The sequence below is a fragment of the Astatotilapia calliptera genome, chromosome 20, assembly GCF_900246225.1.
Source record: "Astatotilapia calliptera chromosome 20, fAstCal1.2, whole genome shotgun sequence".
NCBI lineage: Eukaryota > Metazoa > Chordata > Actinopteri > Cichliformes > Cichlidae > Astatotilapia > Astatotilapia calliptera.
Genome location: NC_039321.1, coordinates 29,869,414 through 29,891,859, shown reverse-complemented (window position 1 = coordinate 29,891,859; position 22,446 = coordinate 29,869,414). Strand labels below are relative to the sequence as shown.

Sequence of the window (22,446 nt, the reverse complement as noted above, 5' to 3'; positions counted from 1 at the left end):
GAACCAGTTGTTTACTCTGATGGCTCTAATAATATTGTTTTCAGACACATCAGTTAGGTATTCTCAACAAAAAAGGGGCTTAAAAGCCGCTGCAACCTACTTGCCCAGATATAAATGGAAGATACACAGATAACAACCAGGTGATAAAGATATCAAAGCATTTGCTGTAGCAACAGAAGGGCTTAGTATTATCGTTGGGAATTAGTTGAGGTCAAACAGAAAGCCAAAGGGTGAATACATTAGATTTACCAGGTAGTCAGAAACACAACTGCAATGTTACTGAACGTTTCTCAGTAGTGTATTTACTGTAATGAAAACACTTGTTGATTACTGGTTGACCAAATTAACTTAAAGGTACAGTAAATCATTTGGAGTTGGATTAATGGGAAAAAAATACTGTAGTCATAAATATACATTAATTTGTATGTAATTACATCTTCCATTAAACTGATGGATTCTCATAAACTTTGAATTAATCCATTAAAAATACATAGGATCAGGCGCCGGTTTGTGGAGACTGTAACGGTGTCCCACCACCCTGCCACATACATACTACGCCAAAGGTGGAGGAGAGAACTTGTTCACATGTTGTGGAGGCAAAAATGTAACTTATTTATGCAGCTGCAGAATCAAGATAAAGTATGAGGAAACATGTTTTATGTTTGAGTCTCCTTCAACAATGAAGCAAAAACGTCAGGAAAGAGACAACCTCTGAATAAAACGTTATCCGGTTCTTCCTCGTGTCAAGTCTCGCAGACGTACGACCCTCCTGTGTCGGAATAGCGAACAAAATGCCAGCTAAACAATAACAACACTAGTTATTTATAAGATAACGCTATGTTAAGCTCAATTGTCCAAAAAAATCATGCTTTCCATCTGATAAACAGTTTGATGACATCCTCACTTCATATAAAAGTTTATTTGCTAAGTATCCAAGTCCAACAATATCTTCTAAGAAAGTTTCACTAACAGAGGCTGACAGCAGAAAAGTTCAACAACTCACCTCAGTATGCTGTCATCAAGCTAAAGTGAACTTCATTGACTCACTGATTCATATCGCACCTCTTTCATAAGGTTTTACAGCTCTCCCCCAAGTAAATTTAGGTTGTTCCAGATTAACTCTCCCAAGGTAACCAATTCTGATCATTTCAGTTCCTTCTGCAGATTATTCCAGGAAGCAGGGGCAGCGTATATAAAAGCCCTTTTCCCCAATTCTGTTCTGATTTTTGGGACAATCAGTTGTATGATTTTGTTCGAGCGAAGGTTGTATTGGTTGTGGTTTTTACACATATAAACACATAAATAAGATGGAACCAGCCCAAGGAGAGATTTATAGATAAAGATCAACCAATGGGAGAGTCTGCGAATATGCAAAGATGGACATTTAGCAGCAGCATACAAAGAACAATGATGTACATGATTTCCATAGCCAGTAATAAAACGTAAAGCACAATGGTACACAGTATCCAAGCTCTTTAGGTAGTGGGCAGGTGCATTCATAAAAAGCAGGTCACCATAATCCAATAAAGGTAAAAAGGTTGCACGAATCAAATGTTTTCTCACTTGGAGGGAGAAACAGGATTGGTTTCTAAAAAAGTAACCTAGTTTTAGTTTTAACTTCGACACAAGCCTTTGAATGTGAGTCCTAAATGACAAATTCTGATCTATAATGATCCCTAGATACTTGTAAGATGTGACCATTTCAATTTCAGATCCTTGAATTGTTTTAATCTTAGGAGACGTAGCTAACAACTCTTTGCCATTTGAGAATAACATGAACTTGGATTTCTCTGGATTTAACACCAACTTAAGTTGAGTTATGAGTTATGAAACTGTCAAACTTTTGATCTGTCCTGCCTCTGCTGTGTATTTGAGATTTACTAAATAAGCCTTAATTAATGCAGAGCAATGACCAGGCATTGTCTTCTCGACTTGACTGTTTGAATGCTACAGAGCCGTAGAAATGTGGCGATAGATGTTCAAGTTTCTCACTGGGCACGGCGTAAACAGTGGACTGACAGACTGTCCAGACAGCAAAAGGCAACTGTCTGGTATCTGGATGAACTCAGATGAAGTGTGAGTCCTTTTGTTGTTTAAGCGATAAAAAACATGAAATAATGCAAAATATTTAATTGACACGTTAATTTTTTCTTATAGTGTGCATAAATTATTATGTTTATTTTTGGGGTTTTTACACAAACAGTAGAATGAACATGCTGGCCAGTCAAGGTACAGTCTAGAGTTCATGTTTAAGACATGATTGGCCGACAGAGACCGCTGAAGGATTATGGACTTGAATTGTGAGGGGTAAAAAAACTGAATTCAGCTGATTGTAATCTGCAATCTAGCAGTGAGATTTTACACACTGTAACTTTAAAAGTACAGTTATATCATGTTGTATTCATTATTGTTACTACTTACCTGATGGCATGTGGCCAAAAAATAAAATACCCGATTAAGGCAAAAGGAGATTGGTTAAAAATAAATGATTGCAAACTGCATGTTGGAAACAGAATGTGGACTAACGTCTTTTTTATGCTCATTCTTAGAAAACATCAAACTACTCCAGATCTGGCTCATCCGTCAAAGAGCCTTCTGTTTAAGGACACAGAAATGAATGCTGTTTTATTTCTGTAGAGGACAAACTGTCCCTGCATGCTACCAGCACCAGAACAGAAGAGAAAACAACATCAAGTGATGCCACAGCTCTCTTTATTCCCTCCCTAGAAATACAATGATCTGTTTGTTGTGCTTATCAAAGTCTGGAACATGGAAAGGTTACAGCATATGTATAAAACTGGATTTTATTATGGATTGTGGTTTCTTAGTCCTTTGACATCATCTAGTTGGAGATAATAGGAGTAGATAGCTAGCAGAAGGCAAACCAAACCAAATCAGCACTTTCACTGATTCCAGGCTACAACAGAAAGAGTCTATCTATGAAATCCATGTATGAAAAGCTGCATCAGTAATTGTAATAAATATAAGAGTGGCTGAATCTACAGGTAATGAACCAGATGCCATTTGTAGTGATGATACCATAGAAAGATTGTCCAAATGATTTATTTGCATTGTTGTATCTTAAGTGCATTATTTTCTCATAATTCTTCTACTGGCCTTCAGAAAAAATAAAAGAGCTAAAAGGAGAAGGTCTGTTCGATATACATTCGACAGGCAATGGAGATGAGGCTCAAAATTAATAATGTGTGTGTTACTAATGTTTTTATAGGAGCAAATATACAGGCACATATAAATTGAATGCTTTGAAGTGACGCAGTTATAAGGACACACTTGCTGTGTGTATATTTGTGTCATGGTTCAGGTTGAGTGTCAGGTTGTGGTGTATTTTTCCATCCTGTCCCTTGGGTCTAGGTTTCTCACTCTAGTCTCGCCTCACCTGCAGATCATCAGAGAGCAAACACCGACCGGTATTTAAGACCAGCTCAAGCTTCTACTCTTTGCCAGGTTGTCTTCTGCCTCATAGTGGTCAACTGGCTTCCATGTTGTTGCTTATGTTCTTTTCCCTCCTCATATTAATCCAGTTCTTACATATATATCCAGCTATCTGTGCTCTTGGATCAGTACAGCTTTGTTCATTAAGATTCCTTTCCTGAGACGCCTGAGAAGAAACAGTTGTCCATTGTATCTGCCTTTGGGTCCAAACTTCATTACAGCCTTTTCAGCCCTTCAGAGCGTGTGCCTATTCAAAGCTTGGCTGTGCAGATTAGCCACTCTGTGTGTTGCAATCTAGCCCTGCACTTGGGTCTCCAGCAATAAACTACCATGCCTGCTCTTGATTTGCAAATTTATACATCAAAAAGTACACAATCTTCTCAATCTTCCCAAGTGCACAACCATTTTTCACTTGTGACTTTCAGTGTGATAAAGCTTCTCAGAGATCTGAGCGCCTCAAACAAAACCATCTGTTCAGTTTAGCTGAACATGTACTTTAGTTTAATATTTCCATTTTCTGACGCACTACATTCAGAGTAAAAGATTTAACCTTTCCCCTCATAGTATTTGTTGCTAGTTACTTTTAATGTTGTGATTTTCTCGTGGAAATATGTGCAGAGAACAGGCAATATTTTGTAAATTTAATAGAGCTGAAAAAAAGATTTGATTAAAAAAACATCTAGACTTCATGGTTCCTGCATTTAAAATCTTGCAAAGCAGCTTCTTTGTCATTTCAATAATTCATTTTTTTCATTCTTTTCAATCCTTTGCTTTTGGATGTGAATAAACTTGTTAAAATCTCTCTAACCTTCAGTCAAGGTTTCAATTCCATGTAAATGCAAAATTCAGCCGTGATTCATATTCAGCCTCTATTAGGCTCTCGTTCACTGATAGCTGTCCATTTCTTTTTGTCTCCTGTACATTTTTGCCCGCTGCAGCAAGAAATGCAGTGGAAAGAGCACAGGCCAGCATCACAGGTGTCCTTTTCTGATGCAGCATCCTGCAGCTCTACAGGGAGGATCTCCAGGTGCTGCCATAACATCAGTGAAATGTTGTCATTCATCATGTCATGTTGATCTAAAGGCTGGGGTTCAGAAACTGCCTGAGGTCACATGCTAGCATTTACTGGCTTTCCCAGGAGAAAAGCACAATATGAGCAACAGCACTGTATGGCCTGAATGGTCAGCGAACGTGAGTTGAAAAAAATTCCTGATGGAAAAAGAGCCGTGTGGAGGAGAGCTGGAGGTGATAATAAAGTGCGAGTATCACACGGTGATTTCACATTAGTGGCTGTTTTTTTAATTAACCCCACTAACCCCACACCCTCTAAGGACAATTACTCTAATAAGTGGATTGCATATTCATAAAGACAAATGAATGGAATTAAAAAACATTCTTGTTTGTATTTATGGTGTTTTTAACTGTATTTATTACAGAAAGATGCTGTAGCCTATGAATAACAATGAGGTTATTCTTCTGCTCTTAGTGAAATAAGCTCATTCTGCTCACTCACATTGCACATCTACTGTAAATGACATTTTAAGTGAATGAAGCAGAGTGAAAGGGGATCAGAATAAGGTGTGTCTAGAATGTCTGTAATGTAATTTTAATGGAGCTAACTGTAGTGTAGTTACCGCTAATGAGCTAGACTTATCCAGCGTTCATGCTGCGATGTGAGGCCATCAATTAGGAATGAGGGCGGAGACTGGTCTTTCATGCTCTTCATAGCTTTGAAGGAATTAGTCTGTTTGAACATTTACACCTTTGAGTGAACGAGCGTAACAGACAAGAGGAGAAAGGGTTGAGTTAGTAAGATGCGCCCTGCTGCTCTCTGAGATAAAGGCTCCTCTGCTGAGGGCAGCTCTGTCTGTGATAAGTGATTTGCTGAAACTTTTTTACGCTACAATTCTTAGTTTTCTGAGATGTAAAAGCGCTGCTAGGGGTAAGAAAAAAACGGGTGGAAAAAAGATTCTTCAGCATTTTCAGTTTGAATGCACAGATTTCTGGATTACAGGAAGATTCCTGAAAGTCAGCATAACTCGATTTTTTTGTGCAGACAAAACGGCATATTTGGAGTGTCCAGAAATAATGCAAATATGCTCTATGGAGATTACGCTCATGTGGGACTGTGGAAAGTCATCTTTGGAGGAAAGGAAGAGTATGAGTGATGGACCTAAGGAGGGACAGCAAGAACACAGAAAAACAGCCATCAAAATAGATACCACAGCAAGTAAGAACAACTGCGACAGAGACACCTTCCAGCTGCTGTCTTTCATATGCTAATGCTGGCATGACTGCCTGCCAGTGCAACACAGAAGACAATTTTGTGTATGTGCATGAGTGTTTATTCCATATGAAGGATGCACTCAGCACTCAGTAGTGGTAATCTTGCACAGAAGTACAAACATAAAGCTTTAACCTTCATTTTACTGTAAAGAAGTGAACTTTATAGATGCATAAGATGTAATCCACTTTGTGATGACAGAATATATGTAACAGATGGTGTCAGCAGTCTGATCTGATTCTGTTAAACAGTCTTCCTTGACATAGATCGATGCACCGTAGTGTTTTTCTTTCACAAACTTTCACTGATGCCCTAAAACTGGTCAACTTAAATAAGCTACAGCCATGCATGGAGTAACCTGCTCCATCGTTCCTTTGAACTTTCTTTTAGCCACATTTTATATTAACTAGCATCATATCAGATGCTTTTAACTTGACAGAGCCAACCATTAATTGCTTGTTTGTCCACTAAAGAGCGATAGTATCATTCACATTAGGAGTTGTGTTTGTATCATTGTGGAAAATGTCGTACTTTTATACTGGTCTTTACCAAATCCAGAGGAAACATCTGTAATGATCTGTAGGTGGACACAGAGGACAAAGGAAGAGAGTTTAAAATAAACAGACTTGAAACTACAAACAAATAAAACACAAATAAAAGCAGCAAAACAGGCAGTGCACAGGAAGACTTACAGTAATAGACGAGTGTAATGACCCATGATACAAGTCGACGTGGCAGAGAGGGGGAAACAAACTAAAAACACTCAAAGGGAGGACAGCTACACACGGGTGGAGTAGCTAAAGTCAGGGCAAGAAACACACAGAGGCTGAAAAAAGATCTAAAGAAGAGCAAAGGTCAGAGCACACGCAGAAATGTCGATTAAAAAAAAAAGATAACTCAGGTTGCTCTCATGATTTGGTTCCTTGGCAAATAAAAGCTTCACTTTGCTCACCAGACAGTTGCTCTTTTATCTGCAGTTTGGTGCTGAGCTGCAGTGAAAGGAAACCAAAGCTGCAGGCCGGTCAAAGCTGTTGGAAACAGGCAACCTATGGCTTCAGGAAATAATTCTCTGTAGGTTTATCGCATTAAATGACCATTTTTTAACTATACTTTTTTGAATTGTACACTGTTATGAATTATAAATACTCTAAAGATCCACTTCTTCTGCTGGACCCAATTAGCTGAAGGTTGCAAGCCACAGACATACGCAGGACGTTGAGAAGCAGAGAAACAAACAGCTTATGAACAATAAAATCGTCTTTAAAATCATCGTAAAAAATTCATTTTCTTTACTGTGAGGTCTTACAAGTGATAAGTGCCAAACGGGACACTGCCTACTATAATTATTGCTCTGATGATTATGAGCAGTACAGAGCCATGTGGCAAACGCCTCATGTCTGCGAGGATTATCTGCTGGTCCTGCAGGATTTGTCTTCTTTTCAGCTGTTTCACTGAGCTGATAGAAGGAAAAGTATGACAAATGAATACGATTAGACTGTTTGGAGCTGCTCGATTATCATGTCCACGTGACTGTGTATGTGTGTGCTCGCATGTTTCATGCCTTGTACACTCACAACATGCAACTTCAAGGCTGTCATGTGATATGTAAAGGAAAGCGAGTATTCTGTGAACAACCACATGCTGAGTTTAACTATGCTGCCAGAATGCAGTACAGAAGACAAATCCCATGGTTGGGCTTTCCAGGTTCCCCGTGATTCACCCGTGTTACTTTAGCGAGCAAGAGAGAAGAAGAGAGAGGAACAAAGAGACAGAGGGAGAATGAGAATTAAGAAGCTAGCATACAAGGGGAGGATTAAAGAATGAGCGATAAAAACAAAAGTTAAAAAGAGGCGAGGAAATAAAAGGAGGGGAGAGGAGTGTTGAAGGTTCAGGAGGGTGACCAGAAAGGAGAGCAGATCAGTAATCTGAACTCTTTGTCAGCGTAACAGATTAGCTCACTGGGTGAAATGATATATGACTGGCAGCAGGCCTCCCCACGTGCACACGTGCACAATCACACCCCCACTATGGATCAATTACCCTGTCATCCATGTGTGCAGCCATACATCATCACCTCGATTACATCTCGCACACACTTGTATGCTCACTCCAATATAAAGTACACACCACCACCAGAACTTCAGTTGTACTTTGTCTCACTAAGTGTTTGTGCGAGTGTAGAGTTTTACTACCAGGTTTCTCCGCTGCCTGATTTCTGTGTCCTTAATACCTATTACTGTCTATCTGTTTCTCCTGCCACCAGAGGGGAAACTGCACACTTTGTGACACACACATACTGTACACATGCACAGTCACACTTTAGAGGGCCAGTGGGGACTACTTCCTCAAATGAACTGCACTGGTCAGAGTGACTGAGTCTGGACAAAGTCATTTGTTGTGAGTAAACTTCTTTGGGCAGTTCAGGTCATTTCGGGCAACGGAACACACATAAAGACGCACACAGACACACACTCGCTCAGGCAGAGAGGCCGGTCAATTTGGACGGTACGGTGTCGATCACCCCTTCGCTCCTTTTGGTGTAGTCTACTGGGAAATGCCCGTAGCTCAGCTAAAGTGAGTTCAATTTAATTTGAACCTCTCACCGTTGAGAGAGGGGCGCGTGTGCACACACAGATACAGACAGAAACATAGACACACACACTGAGACAATAATATTGTTTTGTCCTTCATGAAGTGACACAAACATTTTTGCTGATACATCTGATGTTGTCTGACTGCACGTGTGCATTGTGTGCATGTGTTTTGTGTCAGGACGCTGGCTGATGCTTCTTTCTGTTTCACTGCCAGCAATAAACCACTAATATCACATATCCAACATGTCTTGGCGCAGCCCATATGGCCCTTCTCCACATTACTGTACAGTATCATTTACATTTGTTGCCCGCACATTGGTGAGCGGTTCTTCCCAAACTAAACCGCTAGGGGGCGCTGCTCCGCTTCAGAGTTTTACACTCTAAAGGCAATCCTCTCCATCTTCCTGGCGGACAAGCAGGAGCGCAGTAACAGTCTGCGTGACTCCCCGGCCGCAACGCATCTCTGTCCCGCCACTGGGCTGCTTTCACACTACATGGTTTAAAGAGGAGAAAAAGAAGGAGACTGCTGCTGCAAAACAGAAGCCAGGTTTCCAAACTGGCTGTTTCTTCCTTCGTGACATGGCTTAATAACTAAGTTTCTGTGCAAAAGCGGAGGACAGGAGCGGAACTTTCAGGAGACCTTTCCTTGCACAGGAGTAGTAGCAGGAGCACCACCCCAGAAGGTCACATCTGCAACCGGCTCCTTTTTTGTGTGTGTCTGCTACCCGGCTTCGGAGGTGGATGGTATGGTATAACTTTTCCGCTCCAGTCGAACTGAGCGGCCGGTGTCACAGAGGAGCTGTTTTCCGCTAGTGGAGTGGGGATGCGAGTCTCTTCTCTGTCTCGGATAGCGGAGCGGCTATGAGGAGAGAGGTTCACCTGCTGGGCTAACAGAACAAGACCACACCGCACCAACAGGTATGGGTCACAGGGTAGCCTTTACACCTGGGCGGAGCTGCTCGGTGTCCCTCACGGTTTTAACGTGCCTTTAGTTAACAGCAGGAGAAGTGAGCGTGATAAAAAAAAGACAAAAAACAAAAAAAGTCAATTACTAACCCACCTGACATGCACGGATGCAGCCGTGTCAGTCTACTGGTTAGCACGCCTTAGAAAACCATTTACGCACGAAATGGATTACACTTCATCCGCTCCATTTGTAAAGAAATAGAAAGGGATTGGATTTTAGGAAGGCATTAGAGTTGTGAAAATGATTTCTAGTGGCGCCACCCGTCAGCCTGGTCTGCTTTGGTGTCAGTTTTATTCACGCGGTTGTGATTTTATAGCAAAGACAAATGATTGCGGTTGTTTCAGATATTGCACAGCCTATAGAACCTCTCTCTCTCTCTCTCTCTCTCTCTCTCTCTCACACACACACACACACACACACACACACACACACACACACACACATACACACGCACGCATACGTATGCGCACGCACGCACAAGGGCGCTCAGGTAAAGCTGTGCGTATGCGGGCATTGACGGATTCTGTGCGCTATTTTAGGCAGACCTGCCGTGTGGTGGTTGTCACTTCACGATGATTATTTTTTTGTGATTGATCCTATTAGCTGGATCCACATGTGCCAAATAATTGATAAATTAAAGTAAGAGGTGGCATTCTTAAAGAAAAAGAGCTGATAAGGAACCTTTATGCTTTCCTTATTCTCTATCCCCCATTATTCTCTATTACATGTCTCCTGGTTTAACAGTTGCACTCAGTGTGGAGTGTTTGTAGGCTTAACATGACTGAAATGCAGGCCACTGCTTTTGCATGTTAAACATTGAGAGGCTATGCAGGGGTGGGTGTCTTCTGCACCTGATGTGTGAATATGAAAACTTTACATTGACCATGGCAGCATAAATCATCAGTCTAACAGAGGAGAGGCTGTGAGTTAGGTGTTCCAGGCTCTACTTTTCTTTCCTTCACTGTTAAAAAGAAGAAGGTAGTGCCGGTTTCAAGCCTCTTCATGACCTAGACCTGGTTATAAAGTGTTGTGTGCACACAGGCTTGTTTAATTTAAACAAAGCTGGCCATCCCGACTGTGAATATTTTCGACATGTTACTGCTCCATCTGTCGCTGTCTCTTTCTCTGCTTCCGTTTTCACAAGCCTCCGTGAAGAGCACAGGGGAGGCGAGCCGAGGGGAACTGAGGGAGTTAGAAAATAAGAAGGAAGAGAACTGCCAGCAAGACTTGATGGTAGGAGGAGAAAGATTGCACAGAGGTGATGGTGAGCAAGAGCAACAAGGGAGATTGGTTGGATTGTTGGGGTTTATGGAGCGATACAAGAATGCTCTATAATTTGTGGGCAACGATGGGCCTTAATGTGGCCGCAAATGCTATCTGCATTTATAGTATGCTTTCCATTTTATTGACCACTGACAGATTTGGCAGACTTGGCTTTGGACCTTAAAGCCTGTCATTGCGAAGTTGCCTCTTCACCGTTGCCTATAAGACCCAGTGTTTTGTGGGTTGATGTAGCTCCCAGTCGAGAAATGGTGAGATGGAGACTTTGATGTACTTGTTCTCTGGCTCAGCTGTGTACACTCGGATCTCAGTGAGTGCTCTTCGGTGACGGGAGTAGTACACAACATGTGCAGTCTCTTTATGAGGCTAATTAAACCCATAAAGGCTAATGCTCCAGACACTCAGTCAGATTTCTTCCTTCCTTAAATCAGCAATTCAGCGACGCTTACATATTTGGAAAAAACCCTTTTTTCCCATATTGATGAGTTTTTCTTGTATTAGATAACGCCGTCACAGGTGTGATGGTTGCTGAAAAGGGGCCTCTGCACACCTACATGCCTTAAAAATAAACAATTTAGAAAAAAATCTCTCATTAATCATCATTATTTGCTTGTTATTTGCAAATTCATAATCCCTTTTAATCAAAAACAAATGTGTTCCTCTTTCAAAAGCAAAGACATTTCTAAGTGACCCCAAAACTTTAGGCACTAGTGAACTTTGTTAACATGAAAAGTTTAGTCACAAAATATTCTGGGCTTCTACTCACTTTACTAACTGCAGAGAAATGAAAGATAGAAATGAGGAAAACTAAAGAAAAATGAAGACAGAGCAGAATGAAGTTAAAAGAGGTGGGATTTTTGTTCTGGTTGTCACTTCAAGGAATGCATTTTGTTTGGATTTATGAATCTAAAATAGAAGAACTGTAACCAAGTACCTTCAGGGCTACATAAGTCCCAAAAATGGCACATGAGACTAGCTACAGATGTAAGCCCATCCCAACAGACTTTCGATTTTAGAGCATGATTTTGGTCTCCCCGACTAATTTCCTTCTCCAGATACTCAATCAAGGCTTAAACTTAGATGTATGGCAGCTCTGACTGGCAGGAAGATGCTGACAAAGGCATCTGTAGCCACTGGCTGGGTCTCATTTTAGATAATCTAAGTCGCTGGACTGGACCTCTTGACCAATTTTCTGGTGTTGATGCATCATGGATCACCAACCCGGAGTAAAAAGAGTCTGTGCTTCAGTTTAGGTGTCTGTCTGATGTAAATATGTAATCTATAGATGGACCTTTCTAATGAAATAATGAAAGCTGCTAATCTAACTCTCCAGTGTTTATTTAGATCACGTAAGAATACAAACAAATGGCTGATGCTACAGAGCAGATGTGGACAATTCATTTTCCCAAAGGGTCACATGAAAAACTGGAGCTATTGTGGAGGGACACACCAATAAACTAAACTCGGTTCTGCTCACTAATAATTTTAACTCTCTATAAGCTTATTGGTGCGTGTCTTCATAACTGTCCCAGTTTGGCATCCAGCCTCTTGGAAAAAGGAATTGCCCACCCCTGCCACAGGGGCTATGTGCAACTTTTCTATACAGTCTTTGCACAGAAACCCCCCAAAACAATGTAAGTGCAGATATGTTTTGCTTAGTCATTTAGGAAACATTTAGTTACTACAGCCTACATCCTGCTACAGGCTGCAGAGCATGCTCAAATTACTTAATATGAATTTCCATCTTGGATGAATCACATTATATCCCATTTAATGTGAGGGAGAGAGAGGGAGAGAGAGGGAGAGAGAGGGAGAGACAGAGAGAGAGGGAGTCTCTTCCATGACATTACAAAGTACCAGATGTTTGCCCTGAGAATGTCGTTCCTGGTGAGTTAAATGGTTTGGTTCTGGGTTCAAGGTTATATTAAGTTTAGTCTCCGTGCACTTGATTATTCATTGGTTGGGAAAACAAATGCGTTTTCACAGTCACACTGTTTAGACTGACCTCGCTTGTTTGTGTGTGCATATGCAAATATAAAAATGTGTATGTTTGCGTGTTTTGCATTTTATGTCTTAATTAGTGGGCCAGAGATGCAACAAAGGTCATGGTTGCCATCTTAACTCCTACACCACAGCAGAACCCCAGTGTATATGTGCTTCAGGAAAAATGAATGGCTCAGTATGAAGATTAATGTAGGGAATAATGCACTGCTTTACCAAAAAAACAAAAAATCGGTGTCCTGATTTTACTCCTTTTTTAGTATTTTATAAATTCATAACTGAATGTTGCTAGAATATGATTGATGGTATCGGACATGAACACAGTGCTCCAGCAGACTCCTGTCACAGACGTGCCTGAGGTGATTGCAGACTGCAGGACTTGGTCAGATTGGACCATTTTCACCCCAACTTCCTGCAGCCTCATGACCAAAAGCAGATACATACAGATGCTTTCATGTTTCTACATCCCACAATTTTATGTCTCCCTCTGCACCTTTAACACACACTCTACCCTTTCCTGTAGTTTTCTGACTTCTACCAATAAATCCTCTGGGCCACGGGAATAATGTCAGAGCTGTTATCCGGAGAGAGAGAGAGAGATTGGAAAAGAGAGATAGTTCTAATAAAGACAAAGAGATCAACCAGAGGAAACAAAAAATACACTATGCGGCCTATAAAAGGTGATCTCGTTTTCATTCGTAGCTGCGTGCGATGAGAAGAGAATAGGAGAGATGGGAGGGGGGGTGAACAAGACTGAGAAACAGGAAGGAGTAAGACAGAGACCTAGACAGAGCGAGAGAGAAAAGAAAGCTACAGGGGCTAAATAAAAATAAATAAAAAGCATGTGTCCTATAAAAGAGTGTTCTGTATTTCATTGGCCATCTCCAGTAGCTGTGTGTGGTGAGCTGAGGCCCAGGGGGGGGGACAAGTAGCCACTCTAAATGTGTGTAACCCACATAAAGAAATTGTTTCTGGGAGATCGAGCCTCGTAAATTCATTCCTAGCCGTCAGCCCTGTTCTTATCCCACCTCCCAAAGGTGAGCTATAACATCCAAACACATATTCTTTAGATTCTTTTCCCGCTCTGTCGCTACACTCAGACACACACATGTATTTTTCAGCACAGATCCAGATGCACACATCCGTCAGCAGAACCTCACTTTATCTCTATGCATTTTTTTATTTCCTTCTTTTTGGGGGGGGGGGGGGGGGGTGCACACAGATATACTGTACACACACATCCACTTTTGATAAGCACATTTTTTTTCAACAGAAAATACACATTCACAGAAATGCAGACACCCATTGCTTTACTCCCAAATGGCTTGTGTGGGACAGTTACAGTGACAGCTACAACAACATCAGGACCTGCTGTGGAACAAAACAGCGTCAGAGAGAAACAGCACCAGATGCTGAGCTCACAGCTCCAGGATTACCTTAGCCTGAACAAACTCCATTACTGCCTCTATTACGCAGGTATACACAGGCCGAGAAAAAGCACTTTGCAGAACCACTGTTTACCCACCACCTCTCGCCCCCACGCTGCTTCCTTCGACTACAGAGCAAGGAAAGGGTGAAGAGCGGGGGAAGGGGGTGGGTTTCATGGGGGGAAAGCATGAGGTGCATCTTTTCTCCGGCTGTGTGCGTGTAACTCAGGTTAATGTGGAGGGCGGATTCAGTATACACAAGAGGAAAAAAATCATTATTAATCTTTTTGCTAGTCAGTCATTAGGAAAAAGAATCTGTATCAGTGCCAGCATATTTTATAATATTTCATTTACAACGTTTACAATGTTTCTTTTTGTATTTACTGTCACTGTTTATTGACTGTGTCTACATTTTGGCCTTGTTGTCGGACAAAAATAAAAAATTTTTCGACGTTCTCAAAAATGTTTCTGCCGTGTTATGATTACTTTTTAAAAAAAATAAAGCTGTATGAAATGAAAATGTCAGCTTCCAGCTTTTCAAAGGTGCTCTTTTATGTGGATTACTGTAAACTCAGCGCCTCTAGGATTTGAAACCAAAGCGCTTTTAGGACAATTTGTCAAAATATCCAACTTCTGCCTGTTCTTATTTTTCATCTGAATCTGTATAAAAAAAATCGTTCAACTCTTGGTCAAAAAAAATCATCAATTTTAAGACAATGTGTTGAACTCGGCTTTTCAGTGAAGGCCATTCCTCATCATTTCTTACATTTTGTGCGCTAGCAGGCTGATGAATTCACTGAAAATAACAAGCAGCAGATAGAGACAGTCAGACAGCACGGCGATGACGAAGGAATATTGTGGCAATGATCGGGGTATGAGATCAGAGCGTTCCTGTGTGTTTGTGCGTGTACATGAGAGCTTTTCCAAGGCTGCTTACGTGATTGCAGGGCCATCAATACAAAGCTGAATGGCTTTTGCAAAACAGCATAAGTGGATGAGCAGAAGGTTAATAAGGGAGAAAAGCAAGTGTGTGATTCTGTGTGAAAATACACTATAAGTATGTGTGCATGTCTGAGGTGAGTGATGAACTGCCATGTATTTGAGCTGAAAGCCATCCATCACCCTCATCAGTGGCTCTTGGGTCCTGTCATTACACGTTTCCCTTCAGTTACACTGTTAATAGCATCTCTCTTGACCAGACTCTGCTGTCTTTCTGTCAGCCTCTCAAATGTTTCTTTTTTTTCCAGCACAAGGCAATGCCATCAACAGATGTAGTACACCAGTAAGTGAATGCACTGATATTTATAATGCTCTGACAGTCAGGAAATATTCGAAGCAAGTATCAAAGTCAGATTACTCATATTACAAGGGCAATATCCAAACCATTATTTAAGTAATGTTTCTGTTGCTTTTGAAAAATAATGAGCCTTTAAATGGGAAATAATGTCGATGCTCCCAGTGGCCAGCGAGGGGAGCTCCGTTCAATCGAGATGTTGTGTTAAAGCCTTGATGCATAATCAAACACTTTGGTTTTAAATGTGCTGAATTTACATGTGAAAATACGAAGAAGTCAGAGCTGGTTATGCAATATAATGATATTATAGTAAACGCCACAAAGGGCATTGTATGGAGCCCTTTTATAATCTCTCACTCTTATCTGGTTTCCAACAACACATTGCTGGTTTTGCCTTGGTGCCGCCAGGCTGCATTTCACAGGTTTAAAAACTGTATGATAGACGCAGTCTTATGTGGTTAAAATTTAAGGAATTTCTGAAGGAAGAAAGTATTGCATACTGCACTTGTGAGTCATTTTTAGTCTTAGCCACCTTTTTGACCTCACCAGTCTTTCTTTAGTGGAAAATGTGATCATTTCTAATTGGGCTCTAAAACGCAGCTACATATTAGTCTGGTATCTCCACAGATGACTGAAAACCACAGACAGCAGTGATGACATACAGATTCAGTGAGTCAGAACGCAGCACAAAAGAAGGCAGGTTGTGCTCTCCACCTGTTAAAGCAGAAACTTCCCGGCATGCTGGGAGAAAGAAGCTGGCTTGTCTGCAAAACATGTACCAAAGACGAAAAACACAGAGTGCTACTGATCTTGTGTTTGTACATATAAAAGTTCTGAATCATGTCTTACTAAGTAATAACAGGCTGTTCCTGAAACTTCAAGGCTCATTAACAGATAATTGTGATTAATTGAAACATAGTGAAATATAGTGGATGCTCTTGCACCATTGTAGGCAAATCCAGACGGTGCAGGTGAACCATTGTTACTATTTGTGGTAGCCAACTCGCTGTGACATGTTGCATCTTATTAAGGAAGCCGTTTGATTTGTTGATTTTGGCGCCACTATAGCTTCTGCTAATGAGTTTGCAGTGACAGAACTCTCAGCCAGTGTGTGGGCTGGGAGGTGGTATTACTTTCAGCAGCCATTATAAACGAACCGACACAGACACTCTAGCTTTGGCGGTGTCAGAGCTGACTCATTACGGCTGATGGCGAAGAGGAGCTGTTAGCTAGAAGTCTGAACTACACCACACATGCAGCCCTCTGGCAGCTTTCTTCATCAACAACTAGACAGCAATCACTGCGGTCATTAGGCCAGCAAATTAGGCCTTACCTTGTGTGACTGTTTGTGTGTGTGTGTGGGTCTGCTGTCCCTGCTCTCTAGATGTATATTTGTGAGTCTTGTCTTGGTCAGTCTTACGGCGATGACGAGGAGCAAGGTAGGTGGAAAATCACGTCCCCAAAGCTGAGAAATGGAAACCACAGAGACACTTTGAGTCACTGATGAACTGAGCCGCTGTTGATAGATTATAATGAGCGTTGAAAACTCACTTTGTCTTCTTGTTTTAATAATTCTTTTCTTTTTTTTTTGTCTGGGTGTAGCTCTGGGCTCGTCCTACTGTCTGTCCGTGTTTATCTGTGTGTGCCCTTTTATCTTGTAGTCTTTGATTATGTTCTTATAAGTGGAACCACTAGCTATTTTACAGCTGCCTCATTAGGTTGTCAGGCAAGCCCACAGCACATGCAATTATATCTAATTATGCAATTATGAATTCAGAATGAAGCTTTATATACTGTAGACTGCAATGTTTGAGCTGGAGCACACACACAGCAGTAATTAGTTCAGTTTTGTGGGTATTTGTGCACTATATGGGTATGTGTGTTTGTGTGTGTGTGACACCAATAAAGGCTATAATAACGAAACAGACATGGATGAGCGTGCACGTTTAAATACTTTCTATTACCTTTGAGGACTTCTTTTTACACACTGTGTGTTTAGTCTTAGCATATTTGTCAGTGTAGGGCACACTGTGGGTCAGGGTCCCGGCACAGTAACATTTAGAGGCTGTAACTAAACAACAACACTTCCTTTGACTGTTCAGCTCAGTCTCGTTGCTTATAAAGCAGAAGGATTCGCTAGTAATAAAAAAACAATAACTTAAAGTTAAAAAAAGTTTATGTTTAAACTTTAACGTTAACTTAAGCTGAATGTGCGGACATTTCCACCTCCATCTTTAGCTTCCTTTTCTGCTTAATGCTTAAAAGCCAAAAAAGTGTCTGCGTGTTTTAACAAGCAGTGTCGATATAACACAAGAAAAAATGATATATTGATATATAGATATAAGGATTATTTTGTGCAATACAAAGTAAACCCTGCAGCCTACAGTGTAGCATACTGGCCATTCTGCTAAAAGCAACTCCTTCTGCTGGGACCTGTGGAGCTGCTAATGGGTAAAGTGGCGATGGATAGGTTAGTGCTATGCAGGCTGCCATAAATCTGAATAACGTTGGAGCTCTAAATACTGCAATGAGTTTTTGTTTTATCAATAACACAAATATTAGACCTGAGTTAGGACTCAATCACACAGACCTACAGACTGGTGGGCCACCTGTTAGCAAAAATGTGTGTTCCCTGACCAGGTAGCGACTTAGCGACCATTAGTCACCAGGTGAAAGTAGTTACATATATTGCTGCACTAAAAACCTCATAGCTATTGCTTTGGTTGCTAGCAGATTGCTAGTTTGCATGGAAACTAGCAACTTGGCGAGTAGTTTGAGAACGTCTGCAGACAAGCTGGCGTCTTCCATGCAAACTACTGGCAACAGCTGTAGCCCTACCTGAATGGTCTGCCTGGGGATTCATGCTTGTGAAATCCTGCATCATAAACTAGTTGTTTTCTATGTCACAACCTATGTTGTAACCTGATGTGCACTGTAATTACATGTCCCACTGATGCTGCCATAACTACCGTGATTGGGCTGCTCAGTACCCCCTCCATCAGCTGACGGTGTCAAACCTAGGATCTTCTTGCTATGAGGCAACAATGGTGATGACTGCACTACTGTATTTTCAGATGCATTATGTTCTGAAAATCATAGATTCTGGTCTCCGATAAATCTGCCACTTTTGGCTTCAACCAAAAACGCCACAGTCTGCGCGGTCAGAGGGAACGCTTTGTTAAGAAGCTTGAAAGCAGAGGTCTGCTTCTTCTAATTTGCACGCTTCAGCCTTCCTACACTGCTGCAGCATTTCTGTTTTTCTACCAGACACATTTCACACCAGCACTTCAATAGATGAGATAAAGAAAAAAAAACTCTGGAAGAGGGGAATGAGCTACGGTAGGTGGTGCGCTTCAGTGTGTCATGTTTCTCCACAGATCCTATTGAGGAAAGCAGGCACGGCTGCTCGGCTCCCAATATGTGTGTGAGACGGGCTGACAGTAATACAAGCAGTATCTGGCACCCCCTCCCAGGGATCACATCCTTAAGACGGTTTCTTTTACTAATCCCCTCCTAATATGACTAATATTATGACACTGCCATTAGCTAGAGCCCTCTGAGGGCACACGCAGGAGGACAACTACAGTAGCGAGCGAGTGCATATATACACATGGTGCTTGAGAAAGCTTAATCGGAGGCACTTTATAAATATAGTTATTAATGTTATTAATGAAACAATACGAGAGTGATCTGAACTTTAGATTCACTGTTTTTTTCATCTAAAAAATCAAGTGGTGGTCAGAGGGTTTGGGGGGTGGGCGATGCCGATGCCCTTTATATTTTCTGCCAGCAGCCACAGTTGTTTGTTGAAGAAACTTGTTGCTTAGTTGGATTTACTGATGTTGCCAGAGTCTGGGGAGACCAGGATAAGTGTCATTAGTGAACAAGCAACAGAGAATGGCAGCAGCAACAGCAGAAGCAAAAAGATGATATCTGTTTTCAAATGTAATATCAAGGTGAAGTTACATAATAAAGCTTTTCTGCTCATAAACCTATTAACATATTTTAAAGTGCCATTATTTTGAAGTGTTTTTGTACGATTAAAATCAAATAATGCTTCACACACACGTCTGTCAGTGTATAACACAACATTCTTTCAGGTCGAGCCAGGATAAGACTCAGGCTGTGTGGGAGAGACTGAGAGAGGCTCTGAATGCAGAACAAGAATTCTAATTTTAAAGCCATGAATTACCAAAAGGCTGCTTTCAATTTGATTGAATCCAACTTTATTAGCATTCCGCTTGCCTATTTGTGATGAGGCTGAGCTGGCCTTGTGTCCTCTCCAGGGCTGCAGCTGTGGCAGTGAAGGGCACAAAGAGGAGCTTAATTTGGGATGCTGATGGCTTTAGGGCTTTCGGTGAGAAAGAATTACGTTGTCAATTATTTTTGCCAATATGTTTTCTACATCTTGTCTACTCTTATTGCACACACAGCTTTTGATATGATCGATTGAACATGTCTGTCGTAGTGTGTGAAATTTAGATGGTATGCAGCAGGTTCTCGGTTTAATATGAAGAAGTACAGATGTAGTGAGCAAACTGTGCTATATGACTCTAAATTAAATGGTTCATGTTCTGGTTCTATTAGTATATATGACATTGTTAGATGTAAAATAGCGGTGCAAGGATGATTTTTAATTTTTTGATGAAGTTTGTGTAGTTAAGAAACACAGAAAACAAAAGCCAGATGTCTTGCATTAAATACGATGAGCATTAATTCAGAAACATCTGGCAGATATAAGAATATAAGGATGATATGAGTGTACACAGTCCTTCCTCATACTTCTTCCTCATGATTTGAATCGTTTGTAATCTAAATCTGACAAATGCAATGGACTAAATAGTACACGTCTTGTGTGGATGTACTTTCACTAGTTATTATCAAATTCTATCAATAGCAGTTGACCCATGAATTTGATTGTGCTATCCGATCGTTCAGTCTGACGTCACTAGCCGTGTCTGGGTCTAAACTCCGCTGCAGGTCCATATATCAAACGATCACTGTGGCATTACTGAGAGTTGAAAAACTGTCTAAAGTCTTTCATCTTTAATAAAATGATCAGCGTTCTGCTCTACCAGGTGTAACAACTGAGTTTAACATCCAGGCATCCATGAAAACGGAATTTATGACATTTAACGGAGTTAGAAGTTAGCAGGGAGTTAGCTCGCTAGCTTCTATCTAAATACAATATAGCATGTCCTGACTGCGGGGTTCTGGAAACAAATTCAAAAGTACAGCTCTGTTATCACTTCCAGCATAAATGAAGACAGAAAACTAAACAGCAGTGACGTTTGTAGGGTTACTGAAGTTTGGCTAGCTGGTATATAATGATGTGCTATGTGACCGCTAGCGACACAGCTATGTTAGCATAATATAAACAAGCTAACTTTTTTCCACTCGATAAAAGTTAACGTGAGTGTTCTCGGTGGTCAGGAACAAATGTAATCGCATGGCAGGATGCTGTAAAAGGACCAAACTTCAGCCAGGAGAACAATACGAGGTTAGTCATTCATATACTGCTGCATGGGCAACCCGTTCTCACTCCCAAAGCGTAACATTTTACGCTAGGTGACAAATCGTCACCATATTACGTTTCCGGCTACCCACCACGTTCCTAAATGACGACCTCGGAAAAAGAGGAAATATGAGAACCGTCTGGACTGAACCTACACATGTTCGCTCTTTTTCTTCAAATCGCTTAGAAACACGCTATTTAACATCATTAAAGTCCTGGTTAAGGTCAGGAATAAGGTTATGGTCAGGGCTAGGGATAAGGTTAGGTTTAGGGCTGGAATACAGGGCTGGAACGTCTACTACCGCGGGAGCGTCATTGCACTGGATTCCAGCCATAACCCGCCGCGTACCATAAGAACGCCGAAGGTCTCCTTTCGCGTTCCTCAGGAACGCCGCGGGACGTGACAAAACGTCGACATGTTACGCCTCGGGAGTGAGAACGCTCTGGCATGGGCTGGGCTGTAGTTACATCCTAAGGTTTTAAAAACTGAGCTTAAATAAATGGTTAGCGGTAATAAAAGCCGAGGGAGGTCAACAGGGATCACTGACTGTTTTAGGAGCTTTTTGAGATTAAATAGAAGAAAATACAAAACATTAAACATGTTAACAACACAAAAGCCATATTAAACGCAGACTACTTTAGACCCGGAAGTAGGATTCGTCACGTCATCACTTAATAATCGGATTGTGATTGTGAGGATAAGAATTAAGTGTCCTCCAGTTCTGCAATAATTTGTGTACTTTAACCATCGCTGGCAGAATGCAACCTGTTTTTCTTGATGTACCCTTAAAAGGAAACATCATGTGATCATGTAACCATCCATGTTGTGTACTGAAGGCATTAGTTGTGTATTGAGCTGATGGGATTCTAGATTAAAGTCTCTTTAGCGAGCCAGGTGTGTGCACAACCTGCACCCACCTGGTTGCAGTAATGAGGCCCCTACAGGCCCTCAGACCTTGCCGTAAGACCATATGATTGACTGTGTGTTTGCATGTTTGGATTTGTGTGCTTACCTTTAAAAGTGTGGTCTTATCCAAGCTGTGGAGAACTTTATAACTGTGTTTTTCATTAATTTTTTTAATGCTGTATAAAAAAGTTATTATGTTTCCAGTGTGGAGCTGTCTGTGGTGCTGAACACTGCATTGGCGACCACTGATGGAGCTCTCCATGGTGTTGCAAGGGATGACATGCTGCTGGGAACAAATAGCAGAAGCCAAAGACGTTTGAAGTGGTCACTGCTAACCATCCATTTGATTGCGATGTTTTATCAGATTAAATTTATTTTCCCTCTTAGCTGCATGGCCACCCACAAGATGATGGCAGCAGTAGTGCTGAGCTGCTTAAAGAAGAGATATTTTTCCACAGTTACGACTTTCATGTGGAGACATCTTAAGAATCTCTTTGACGCAGCATGGTCCTTCTTACCCCCTAAGGTGTTTGGAAAAGAGAGCTAATGCAGCGAGGCAAGCTGGAGGAAAAATCCACCTGACGTTCATGGGAGGGGGGGTCAGTGCTAAGGGGGAACAGCTGTGGAAAAAAACATTCTTGAAAAGGAAGAACGACATTGGATGGATGGACACTTTTTGCGTGTTCTCTTGGCGATTCATGAAGTATAAATAATCTGCAGAAG

At 41.3% G+C, this 22,446-nt stretch overlaps 1 protein-coding gene across 1 annotated transcript in view; it reads left to right on the top strand.

Moving 5' to 3' along the window:
• The first annotated feature begins 8,752 nt into the window (after positions 1-8,752).
• The window catches only part of LOC113013022 (protein FAM19A2-like), a 96,049-nt gene continuing 82,355 nt past the window's right edge, over positions 8,753-22,446 (top strand). The window contains exon 1 of the mRNA XM_026153555.1: positions 8,753-9,249. The gene's annotated coding sequence lies outside the window, so the exon portion shown is untranslated. The remainder of the gene's footprint in view (positions 9,250-22,446) is intronic.